This window comes from Chrysochloris asiatica, unplaced genomic scaffold, assembly GCF_000296735.1.
Source record: "Chrysochloris asiatica unplaced genomic scaffold, ChrAsi1.0 scaffold00008, whole genome shotgun sequence".
NCBI classification, from domain to species: domain Eukaryota; kingdom Metazoa; phylum Chordata; class Mammalia; order Afrosoricida; family Chrysochloridae; genus Chrysochloris; species Chrysochloris asiatica.
The window spans coordinates 22,816,589-22,830,195 of NW_006408526.1; positions in this window are offsets into that span (position 1 = coordinate 22,816,589).

Sequence of the window (13,607 nt, forward strand, 5' to 3'; positions counted from 1 at the left end):
GGACTTTTGCAGCAGATTTTTCCAAGGCAATATATAATTTGATTTCTTGATTACTGCCTCCATAGGCACTTCAATACTTTTTTCCATTTATCATGATGTTCTTATTGGTCCAGTTGTGAAGAGTCTTGGGGTTTTTTTTTGTTTGTTTGTTTGTTTTATATATATATACTGAGTTGTACTCTATATTGATCTTCATCAGTAAGTGTTTCAGTCCTCTTTACTTCAACAAGCAAAGTTATGTCACCTTCATATCGTAAGTTGTTAATGAGTCTTCCTCAAATCCTGATGTCATTTTCTTCATATAGGCCAGTTTCTTGGATTATTTGGTCAACATACAGATTGAATAAATATATTGAAAGGATACAACCCTTTCCTGATTTTAAACCAGGCAGTATTTCCTTGTTCTGTTTCAATGACTGCCTCTTGCTCTATATATAGGTTCTACATGAGCACAATTAAGTGTTTTGAAGTTCCCATTCTTTGCAATGTCATCCATAATATGTTATGATCCACACAGTTAAATGTCTTTGCATAATCAATAAAACACAGGTAAGCATCTTCTAGTATTTCTTCTTCCAGCCAAGATTCACCTGACATCAGCAATGATATCCCTCATTCCACATCCTCTTTTTGAATTTCTGGCAGTTCCCTCTTAATGTACCGCTGCAAATAATTTTTAATTATCTTCAGCAAAAACAGTTTAGATATTAACGATGTTGTCTGATAATTACTGTATTGTGGTGAATCACTTTTCTTTGAAATGGGCTCAAATATGGATCTTTTCCAGTTTGTTGGCCAGGTAACTGTCTTCCAAATTTCTTGGCATAGATGAATGAGTGCTTCCTGTGCTGCATCCATTTATTAAAACATCTCAGTTTGTATTCTGTCAATTCCTGGAGCTTTGTTTTTCACCAATGCCTTCAATGCAGCTTGGACTGCTTCCTTCAGTACCATCAGTTCTTGAACATATGGTACCTCCTGAAATGGTTGAACGTTGACCAATTCTTTTTTGGTCAACTTAGCAACTTAAAGTAACTATACCTATGTTTTATCTCCCACAGTTTCTGTTTAGATCCAAAATTTGGAGCTGCTAGGCTGGGTGGTTCTGACTTACAGTCTGTCATGATGCTGCAATCAAGATAACACTCAGGGCTACAATCTGAAAGCTTAACTGGCACGGGAAGAGCACCTCCTTCACAGATGGCATTGGCATGACTGGCAGGCTGGTGGTGGAGGATGGCAGAAGGCCTCACTTTATCACCAAATGGGCTTGCACAAAGAGCTGCTGAGTATGAATGGGTATGAAGCTGCTGACTCTCCCCAGAGCAAGTGAGCCATGAGTGAGAAATGTCTTTTATGACCTGGTCTCAGAAGTCACACACCAGACTTCTCCCTTCCTAGACTGGGAGAGAACAAATTTCTGATTCTTAAAGCCCAAAACAACAAGCAAATATCAGGAATTCAGTGGGTCCATTAGATAAGCACTGGACTGTGAACCACAAGGTCCACGGTTTGAGCTCACCAACCACTCTGTGGGAGAAAGATGAGGCTTTCGGCTCCCATGTACATCTAAAGCCTCAGATACCCAAAAAAGGGTCACTGTATGAGTCAGAACCAACTTGACAACAATCATATATATATATATATATAATACCCAAAAAAGGGTCACTGTATGAGTCAGAACCAACTTGACAACAATCATATATATATATATATATATATATGTATTATATATAATATATATAGCATATATTATATGTAATATATAATACACATATATATTACACATATATACATTAGTTACCCAGTTAAACCCTGCTCAGCATGGAAAGGAACTACATATATCATGAGGTCATGATCCCTGGAGGTAATTTTGGAGACAGGCTTCTACAATGCCTTCTTGTGAATTTCAACCATCTGGTTTATTTCCTTGACTTATGTAACAAAATTAAATATTCTAACGTAATAGAGCAAGCCCACATTACAGTCCCACAGCTAGAAAGTGGTGATGAGACTATCAGCTTCCAAAGTTTTTCATTTCCCCAGGCTGCCTCTTTGGGAGGTTGACACTATCTCATGCTCTCAATTTTGAGATTTTCAAACAATAGATTACAGCTATTAATACAGCAACAACAGCAATTATAACAGTCATCATCATCATCATCACTCAAGCATGTTGCTCAGCGGGAGCATTGTGAAGGAGGTTTTTTACAGAGCCACCTGGGGCACCTGGGAAAAGCTCTGGGCCCACTGCAGAATAGGAGGAGGAGATTTTCTCTTTTTAACTCTAACATCATCTTTTCATGGTAGCTGGTTTCTGTAGGAGCTGCTTTCACATGCTGAGCATATCTGAACAAGACCTAGAAGCATTGTAAACTCAAGACACAAGGCACCATTGTGCTGCTTATGTCCAGGTAAATAAAACAACTTATATTTTACTCATAAAGCATGACCACCCACAATGGTGTTTTCTGACCCCTTTCTCCTATTGGGGCTTATGATACTGTCTGTTTGGTTTCCATTTATGAGGTCATATTTGCTCCTAATCAGTGGCATCTCCTTCTGGGGGTCATGAAGAATGGTCAGTTATTAATTTATGCCTGACTTGTCCCAGAACATTTGGTTGTGGACTTTCCCAGGAAAAGCAGTTGTTTTACCCCTATTAGTACATATGTTCTATGACCAGTCACATCAGAAAGGTTGCAGTCCAGTTGTGTCTGGCTTTGCTAAGACCTTCCTGATTGCTACAACTGAGCAATCTATCTTGTGATTAGTCCAGGCTATCTCATGTTAGTGCAGGGCATGCATTCATGTCTTAACTACCATGGTTCCTCTTAGGGTTTGAGACACCCTTAGAATTCCTATGTTGGGGTATGCATGCAATAAGATTTTCATTTTATTCGGTACTTGATTGAATCTTCCTTTTCCCAAAGGAAGAGGAATAGAATGAACTTCTGAAGATGGGGTTCATTAGCAATCTGACCTTTTTTGGTGTTAGGTACCATCAAGTCAGCTCGGATTCATAGAAATCCAGTGATAACAGAACAAACCGGTGCTCTGTCCTGTGTCAGCTCCATAATCCTTTCTATGTTTGAGCCCATGATTACAGCCACTATGCTGTCCCTCTACCAAGCATGAAGCCCTTCTCCAACGATTGATCCCTCCCAATGACCTGTCCAAAGTCTCACCATCTTCACTTCTAAGGAGCATCCTGGCTGTACTTCTTCCAAGACAAATTTGTTCATTCTTCTGGCTGTCCATGGTATATCCGATATTCTCGAATACCACAATTCCTAGGCCTCAATTCTTCTTCAGTCAGTCTTTTTCACTGTCTACCTTCCATGCTCATATGAGACAACTGAAAACACCATGGCTTGGGTCACTACTTAGTCAACAAATTGGTATCTTTGTTTTTAGCATTTTTAAGAGGTCTTTGCAGGAAATTTGCCTACTGTTAATTTCTGCTGTTGTTAATTTAAAAGAGCATCTCATTGTTGATCAGACATCGTTACGCGATTTTTTAAAATCCCTGATATCATCTCCATGATCGGGGAAGTTGTAGTAGTCCACTCCAATGGGATGCTGCCATCTATCTGACCTAGATTATCTTTTCTATTCCTTTCCACCGCAACTATTAGCAACAGTATAACTTAACTGGAAAAGTCAACAGTTCACTGCACCATACAGTGCAATGGGATTTCTCTTCTCTTGGTCTAACCCCCACCCTATCCCAAAAGTTGTCCTGAGAAAGAATATTAATATGTCCTCATTCCAGGGCTAGGTAATGTTCATAATGAGCTCTTCTCCAATGTCACAATGACTTCTCAGGCAATGTTAGGTCCAGAATTATTGTACCACTGTCTGAGCCCTAAATTACCAGACACTAGGCGTAACACTTTCAGGACTCTAGGCAAAAGTGCCACTGCAAGTACCCTTTTCCAGGAGGGGATTAACACCTACTCATCTGTTGAGTCCTGGTGTGACGCCGTGGGCTAATGTGTCAGACTGCAAAGTCGTTTGAACTGCAAGGTCGGTGGTTCAATCTCAGCAGCTGCTCCTTGGAAATCCTATACAGGGTCGCTATGGGTCAGAATTGACTCAGTGGCACTTAACAACAACAACAACAACAACAGCATCTTATTGTTTGGTGCATCTTCATTGTTAACCTCAGTCCCTTACACAGACCCAACCACCAGGTTTCATGTATGCCTTCTACCATTGAAGAGGTGTTTGAGTTGGTATAGAGCCTTCTCTTGCGACCTTATTACCCTGACCTGCACATCACTCTGCAGAACCCTCCTCCTATCTGTGTAGATACACAAGCTTTCTGGAGCTTCTGGTAATTTCCTCAAGGTGTGATCCTGGACTTCTCAGCAAGCAAACTGCTGCTATCAGCTTTCAGATAGTCCTCTATGGAAAATCAAATTTTAGCTATTTATGGAAATCTCATTAAAACAGAGCATCTGTGTGATAGCCACGAGGTCCACCAACATCAGAGAAGCATGAAAACTGTGTGCATCTCAGATTTTAGTGTTTTGCTTGAGTTATATCCTATCTGCAGTAAAACAGCCTTGCCCATATCATAGACAACTCCTTTTACATGGAACTAGTAAGTCTGGATCATAACATCTGTCCATGGCTATCTTCCACTTCCATGTAGTGAGCTGTCACCTGGGCGTGAGTGTGGGGCCTTCAAGGGATGCGAGTTCTTCATTGCTCCTTACCTCATAGCTGAATACGACTCTTGATTAGGTAAGGAAGTCCATCTGCCCAGATTCATTGATGATGCAGCTACCATAACTGAGTAGAGAATGTGAATAATTTTGCATTATCCAACTTCGAGAAATTTCTGAATGAGAAAGGTTCTAGTTCCTCATTTTAATAGGATGAACTATAGACTATGCATAAGATAACTATCAAGGCATCCACTTGTCCATTTTCTCTGTTTTCTGCTAAATGACCCATGAACTTTAGCTAATGGCCTTATTCACTGGTCCTCATTGGGAAGACATTGCACATCAAGACCAAACTGGTTTGGTGGTGGTGCCTATAAAAGGATGTTACGTCTATTGGGTAGGATCAGCATACAAATCTAATATGATGGTTACCAAATACACTCTTCCTCTTGTCACTGTCTTTCACATGGATGCTATGGCTCAAGCTGTCATTTTCTCAATCCTGTACCTTGTTTCCCTAGACATGTAATCAGTGGTAACTGTTGGAGATTTCCTCTGTCATATCATGCAAATTCGTTTTCTTTTTGTAGTGGCTGCCAACAATACGGGCTCTTTGTAAGTCCCTTTTATATGACTATATATATAATCTAGATGTTGGCCTGGACAGGTTTATTATATGGAACCTTTTAAACCCCAAAACCAAATATTTTGTCATTGATTCAATTCTGACTCATAACAACCCAATGGGACTGAGTAGAACTGCCCCCTGGGATATCCAAAGCTGAAATCATTACAGACACTGACTGCCGTATCTTTCTCCCATGGACTGGCAGGGGACTCAAAATGCCAACGTTTCTGTTAGCAGCTAAACACTTTAAATACTGTGCCCCAGCTCTCCTTAAGGGACTTTTCACCTTCAAAAAAATTATATCAATCACAGTGGCTTCTTACTTTGGGTTTGACGTTGTTTTCTTGTTTATTTGCTTATTTGTCTATAAGTGGGCAACAGACGACTCTATCATTGTTGTTGTTGTTGTTAAATGCCGTGGAATTGGTTCCGACTCATAGTGAACCAGTACAGGGTTTCCGAGGTTGTAAATCTTTACAGGAACAGAAAGCCTCATCTTTCTCCTGTGGAACAGCTGGTAGTTTTGAACTGCTGACCTTAAGGTTAGCAGCCCGATTCGTAATCACCACATTACCAGAGCTCCTTACTCTATCATTAGAACTATGGAATTTCACATCATGGCACCCAGTGGAGTCCTCTCTTCTATCTCTAGTTACCAGAGCACTCAGTCTACTGATGTTTCTTTCCCATCTTAAACATGAAACTGATCCTTCAGTGGACTTTTCATCTAGCCAGCATCGATGACACAAAAGCCAACAGTGTCTCTCTCTTTTTCTTCTCTGAACCAACTCCACGGCACATAACAACAACAACATCTTGCCCATGCAGTAGGAGTTCTGAATGACTGTTCTTTTATAGCTTGGTCTTCAGTCATTCAGATATGCAAGATCTAGGTCAAAAGGTAGGAGATTGGGCTCATGTTTTTGTTACTTTTGTCATTGATCAGCATCACTGTCTATAACCATGACATCTAATAGCCTATTGGTAATAATCCTGGACCTACCAATGTTTGAAATGCCACCCCATTTTATAGGACACAGATTAACCTGAAGTATTCTGCTTCCGTTTTTTAGGGTTGTCTTTTCATGTTCCAATCCACTGAGTGTCCTGTTTCTCAGATTTGAACATAGGATTGTGTATGTTGTTGTTGTTGTTGTTGTTAAGTGCCGTCGAGTTGGTTCTGACCCATAGCAACCCTGAACAGGGTTTCCGAGGCTGTAAATCTTTACGGGAGCAGAAAGCCTCATCTTTCTCCTGCAGAGCAACTGTTAGTTTTGAACTGCTGACCTTGCAATTCGCAGCCCAATTCATAACCACTACGCTACCAGAGCTCCTTGTTGTTAGGTGCCGTCAAACCAGGTCTGACACACAATGACCCTATGTACAACATATTGAAACACTGCCCAGTCCTACACAATCCTCACAATTGTTATGTTCAAGATCATTGTTGTAGTCATTGTGTCAATCCATCTTGTTAGGGATCTTCCTTCTTTCTTTTTGGCTGACTCTCTATCAAGCATGATGTAATTTTCCAGGGACTGGTCCCTCCTTGTAGCATGTCCAGAGTACATGAGAAAAAGTCTCAGCATCTTTGCTTCTAAGGAGCATTCTGGCTGAACTTCTTTCAAGACAGATTTGTTCATTCTTTTCGAAATTCATGATATAGTCAAAATTCTTTGCTAAGACCATTCTTATTTGGTCTGAATATACTTGTTCACATGCATATGAGGCTACTGAAAATACTAGAGCTTGGGCAAGGCATATCTTAGTCTTCAAAGTGGCATCTTTGCTTTTTAACACTTTTTAAAGTCTTTTGCAGCAAATTTGCCAATGTAATACTTGATTTGATTTCTTGACTGCTGTCTCCATGGGTGTTGATTGTGGATCCAAATGAATTCCTTGACAATTTCAAAGTTTTATCCATTTATCATGATGTTGCTTACTGGTCCAGTTGTGAGGATTTTTGTTTTCTTTATACTGATGTGTAAGCCATACTGAAGGCTACAGTCTTTGATCTTTATCAGTAAATGCTTCAAGCTCTTTTTGCTTTCAGAAAGCAAAATTATGTCATCTGCCTATAGCAGGTTGCTAATACATATTCCTCCAATCCTGATGCCACAATTTGGTTCATAAAGTTCAGGTTCTGGATAACTTGCTGAGCACACAGATTAAATAAATGTGGTTAAAGGACACAACCTTGACACACATCTTTGCATCTTTCCTGATTTTAAACTAGGCACTATCACCTTGTTCTATTTGAATGATTACCTCTTAGCTTGTGTTCAGGTTCCACATAAGCACAACTGTTAGATGGAATTCCAATTTTTTTGCAATGTTACCCATAATTTGTTATGATCCACATGACTGAATACTTTTGCAAAACACAAATAAATGCACAGTCGATAAAACACAAGTAGACATCTCTCTGGTATTCTCTGCCTTCAACCAATATCCATCTGACATCAACAATGTTATCCCTCATTCCATGTTTTTTTCTTTTTTTTTTATTTGGATGGAATTTCTGATGGTTCCCTGTCAGTGCACTGCTGCAATTGTTTTTTAATTATCTTTAGCACAATTTTACTTTTGTATGATTTTAATGATACTGTTTGGTAATTTCCACTTTCTCTTGAATCACTTCTCTTTGGAATAGGCTCTTAAAATGTGTTGGTGTGCTCTATGAAACAGTAGATTATATATTCCAAGTCCACTCTTTGGAAGCCTGAAATAATTGGCAGAAGCTTTGGAAATTTCTATCCTTCCCTTCACCCTCTCCCATTAACCTTAGCCAGGAGAAGGGAGTTTATATATAAAGGGGCTTCAAAGAGTTTGTGAAAAAAATTCCATTATCTTTCAATTCCATTTTTTTCACGCACTTTTGAAGATCCCTGTATATCTTCTCTACGATAAATTATGCCTTCTTTTTTAAAAGGTAGATGTGATTGTTTTAAGTAAATTTTTTCTGTTATTCTAAGTACTCGTGCGCGAAGAATTACACTAAGTGAACTACAAATAGTTCACGTAATTACTGTGACATCCTGGATGTAGGTTTTCATTTTTATTTATAGATTAGAAAACTGGGCTAAAAGAGAATATGCAATTGCCTATGGACTCAGAGACATCAAGGGACAGAAACGGGATTCAAACCCAGGCCTGTGTGACTTTGTTCAATGCCACTGAGTTGGTTCTGACCCGTAGTGACTTCATGTGCAACAGAATGAAGCTCTGCCCTAACCTATGCACCTCATCATCATTTTTTGAGGACTAGTAGATGTTTGCAGCTGTTTCTTCTCATTTAGAGTCATTTTACAGCAGCATATGAAAGTTTCAAATGAAGATCCATCTTGAACATCGGCTTAACTTTGAGGAGACAACTCTTCTCCACTTGTATTTTGAATGCCTTCCAAACCGAGAGACTTATCTGAAGATATTATATCTAACAATGTTCTGCTGCTCTTCATAAAGTTTTCACTGGCCAACTTTTTCAAAGTAGACTGCCAGGCCCTTCTTCCAAGTCTTAATCAAAAAGTTACCTGCTGGTATTAGAAATATCGGGGGCATAGTTCCCAGCATCACAGCCACATGCAAGCCAACACAGTACGACAAACTGACAGACCACTTGTGGTGTGTGACTTGAGAGTAAACTTTTTCAGTAAAGAGCTAGATAGAAAATGTTCTCTGCCACATGTTCTTTCTTCTTAATTAATTTTTTTAAATGTTAAAATCTATTCTTAGTTCCTGGGGTATAAAACACAGGCCACTAGCTCTTTTTGACTTGTGGCCATAGTTTGCCAACCCCTCTGCCCTGGAGCATCAAAATAACTACTGTAACCACAGTTGGCACACAATTCCATCTTGTCTGTGCCCACACAAGCACCATGGATACCAGGTGCATTGCAGCATGCAATAACTTGGAGTCAGGAGAATCCTGTGTTCTTCAAATTGCCAGAATGTTCCATCTGGTTTTTAGTTCCTGTTCTCTAAAATGGGAATTAAACTGGATGACGGGCCTTCAGACTGAAGTTTTTTGTTTTTGTTTTATTTCCTGGTCCCAAGAAGCAATGAGTTCTGTGGTACTTTTCTCTTCCAAGGGTTTAGGCAACAGCTGCTTTGCTATTCCTTCTCTCAGAGACATTTATCAGAAGTTTAATATGGGAGAAGAGGAGGCAGGGTAAAGGTAACAATTAGAGGCAGGATCTTTGCTTCCTCTAATCAATGGACAGATATTTATTGAACATTTATTATAGAACATCAGGGAGGCCAATTGGTAGGCAGTTAATTGGTTCAAGCTTAGAGATGACAAGAGCCTATACGATTGATGGTGGGATGAATTCAGTCACATTTAATGAAAAGACATGAGTTGGCTGTGGGAATGAGAATGGGCAGAGACTTAGGTTGATTCTGAGAGGGGCAGTCTGGGTGACTGAGAACGGGCATGCCACTAAATAACAGGTAACAGAGCAGGTGAATCCGGTTTGGAGGACAAGATTCTAAACTCCAAACTTGGTAGGTGAAGCCTGAGGCTGTTAGGGTTGGTATGTGGACATCCAGCCCAGCACTTTCAAGAGCAGTGTTAGAGCTAATGAACTTACCACCAGACCAAGGACTTTTTGATCTAGACCCAGCACCACTTGAACTTATTGAAAAAATTGGGGCAGAGATGTGCCTTCCTGGAAGCACTGTTTAGAAAAATTATTTGAGGAAATTTAAATTATTTGGGGAAAATTAAACTATGGGGCAATGATCCTAATGAGCCTGACAATAATACCAGGAGGGTGTGAACTAAGGTGGTGACAGTCAGAACAGAAAATGACTGAGATTGCAAAAGATATTTTGCAGAGGGAACTGTATAAACTTAGAATTAAAAATGCATTGCTTTGCTTTTTAAAAATAATTATTTACCCAATATTTTATTTTGAAAACTTCTAAACTGACTACTGAAAACAAATAAAATGAATGCAAAGCATACCCATATTCCATATTCCTTTTACTTAGATTCACCAGAAACTAACATTTTCGTGATATTTGCTTATTTTTTCTATGTTCTCTTTTTCTTTCTCTATCTTTTAACAAAAAGTGCATTTTTCTATAAAACCAGGTTATAGTCACCACACTCAACATTTAATAAAGATTCCATAGTTATATCTAAATATATAACCTAAATTTCCACTATTTCCCTAACAACATCTTTTATGATGAAACATAGCATTTCATGTATTATGTCATTTTAATTGCCTTTAATTTAAAAGTTTCCTTTCCTTCCTTTGCTTTTTGATGACACTGACCTTTTGAAGAATTTAGGCCACTAGGTTTGCAGAATGCCTGACAATATGAATTTGTCTGAACATTTCCCTACGATTAGATTCAGGTTAACAATTTTCACAGGCATAATATCTAGGTAGTGTCACATCTTAAGGAGCCTGGTGACATGGCAGGTAAAGCATTCGGCTTTAACAGAGAGGTTGGCATTTCAAACACCAGCTACTCCCTTAGGCTGTTGTAAAGATTTACAGTTTTGGAAACCCTATGAGGCAGTTCTACTCAGTTCTGTAGGGTCAGAATCTACTACCAAAAGTGGATACCCCTTTATCACAGCCTCACACCAGGAAGTTCATAATGTTCATTTGTCCTGGTGATGTCAAGTTTGATCACTGAGTTAAGCGGATGTCTACCATATTTCTTCATTGCAATGATTTTTTTCCCCTCCTTACTTATGGGGTAGACTTTAAGACTATTTGAATATTCTAATCTCTAGAAACCATTCCCTTAATGCTTTAGCATGCATTAATTATTCTTGCCTGAATTAATTCTATCATGGTGGTTGAAAATGGAGATTTTCTAATTTTATAATCCCTTTTAAATTTGCCAACTGGCATTTTTATGTAAAAACAATCTTTTTTTTTTTTTCTCCCACTTAAAAAAAAAACAAAAAAAAGTATTATTATAGACTCCTGGACTTTGTATTTTAAGGAAAATATTTTAGAATTCATTACTGTCATTATTCTTTTTGTTAAATGGAAACATAATTTATACACAGTACAATGTCCAGATGACAAGTGAACAAGGATGTACAATCGTATGTTTCACACCCCTATCAAGATCTAGACATTTGCATCATTACAGGAAATTTCCTTAAGCCCCTTTCCAGCCAATCTCTGTAATTACCATACATAACCACTGTCCGCCCCCCTTTTTTTAAATACTAAAATGATTCCAGTTTTGGCCAGTGGAGGAACCAGTGTAAGCTGGTACTTTTTGTCATGCCCCTCCCAGTTTTTGTTGTTGTTTTTAACATTTTATTGTGATTCGAGTGAAAGTTTTTACAGACCACATTAATATCACATTCAGTATTTTATACACATTTTGTTTTATGACATTAGTTGCAATCCCCTCAATGTATCAGCACTCTCCCCACGTTTTACCCCTGGGTTCCAGGTGTCCATTCATTCTTCTGTACGTACTGCTGTGAAAACGGTCACCAACCATCCCGCCCATAGCACGGTCTACTGGTCTACTAACCAGCTGGGTTCCACCATTCATTACAACGGCCGCACAGAACTCAGACACCCTACTCAGTTATGGGGTTTATTAGGGAAGTGAACAGGTTACAAAGCAGGACCAGAAATGTTCAGGACACAGTTCTTCCTGTCAGAACAGCCTCTTTCCAGACAATGCCCCAGACAATGCCCCAGACACCATCTCAGCCAATGGGCTCAAATCACTGACCTTTGTAGTTCACAGTTCAGTGCTTATCATACGGAGCCACCCCGTTCCTCTTGTCTTTCCTATTTCAGACATATGATCAGGAGGGACCAGTCCCTGGAGAAGGACACCATGCTTGATAAAGTGGAGGGTCAGTGAAAAAGATGGATTGGAACAGTGGCAGCAGCAATCGACTCAAGCATAGCAATAATTGTAATGATGACCCAGGATCAGGCAGTGTTCCCTTGTTCTATTGTGCATTAGGTTACTGTGAGTCATAACCGATGTGATGGTGTGGTGCTGTAGGTTAGTTCACTAGGCTGCAAAGCCAGTTTGAATTGCAAGGTCAGTGGTTCAAGTTCACCATCTGCTCCTCAGAAACTCTATACATGGTTGCTATGGGTCAGAACCAACTCAACGGCACTTAACAACAACAAAAACAACAACAACAACAAATCAGATTGTGATGTTGTGTTGCAGTTTGGTTATTTATTTATTTTCTGCTTCATGGTTGGGTAGTTCTATAGGATAAGCACTGGACTGCTAACCATAAGGTCAGAGATTTGAACCTGCCAGCTGCTCCTTGGAAACCCTATACAGAGTCACTGTAAATTGAAGCCAACTTGAATGCACTTAACAACTTCAATGACTACAACAACATCACCAACTAAAATATTTAAAATTTTATTTTTTATTTTTGTTGTTTTTATAGATGTTGTCTGTCATCTTTTGTTTATTTTGAAATATTTATTTTCTCGGACTAGCAGTAATGTGCACAGGAATGAGGAAAACTTACCAGAATTTTGTTGTTGTTTACGGGCACCCTCTTGTTGGGATGACGAACAGTTTTTCATTTGTTCCTTTGATCGGAGAAGGTTGGAGTACTTTCTAAATTGGTGATTCTCCTATGTTTCTGTAGGACCATTAATTTCCACCTCTGTTCCTTCCTTTTACTACCAAGCCTCCAAATTGTACCTCTTTGAAGTCATCCCTTTCTCAGAAGTAACCCTTTCTTAAATTTGTCACTTTTGACCCTTTGCATCTTTTAAGTCCTTTCTAACGGATTGCCTGTAGTCAGTGCTTTGACCCAGGTTTTATTACTGCCCACTCAAAGTGGTATTTTCTCTTCCTTAGGAGCTATTTTCTGTCTTCCCCCACCTTCTCCAGGACCTTGTTCTTCTCTCCTCTCTGACACAAGTTCTGCAGATAACTTGGATGATTTTATTTATCTCATTATATTTACTCGATTTTAATCTCATAGTGTTCTTGGGTGTCTAGTCCTGGTGCGGCACTGTAGGATAAATACTGGACTGCTAACCAAGAGTCCTGGTGTGGCACTGTGGGCTAATGTGTTGGACTGCAAAGTCAGTTTGAACCACAAGGTTGACAGTTCAAGTTCACTAGTCACTCCTTGGAAACCCTATACAGGGTTGTTATGGGTCAGAACTGACTCAGTGGCATTTAACAACAACAATAACAACCAAATGGTTGGCAGTTCAAACCAATCACCCACTCTTTAGAAACCCTATTAGTTGGTCGCTATGAGTTGGAACCAACTTGACGGCATTTAACAACAAATTATGTTGGATTCTTAGTTTTTT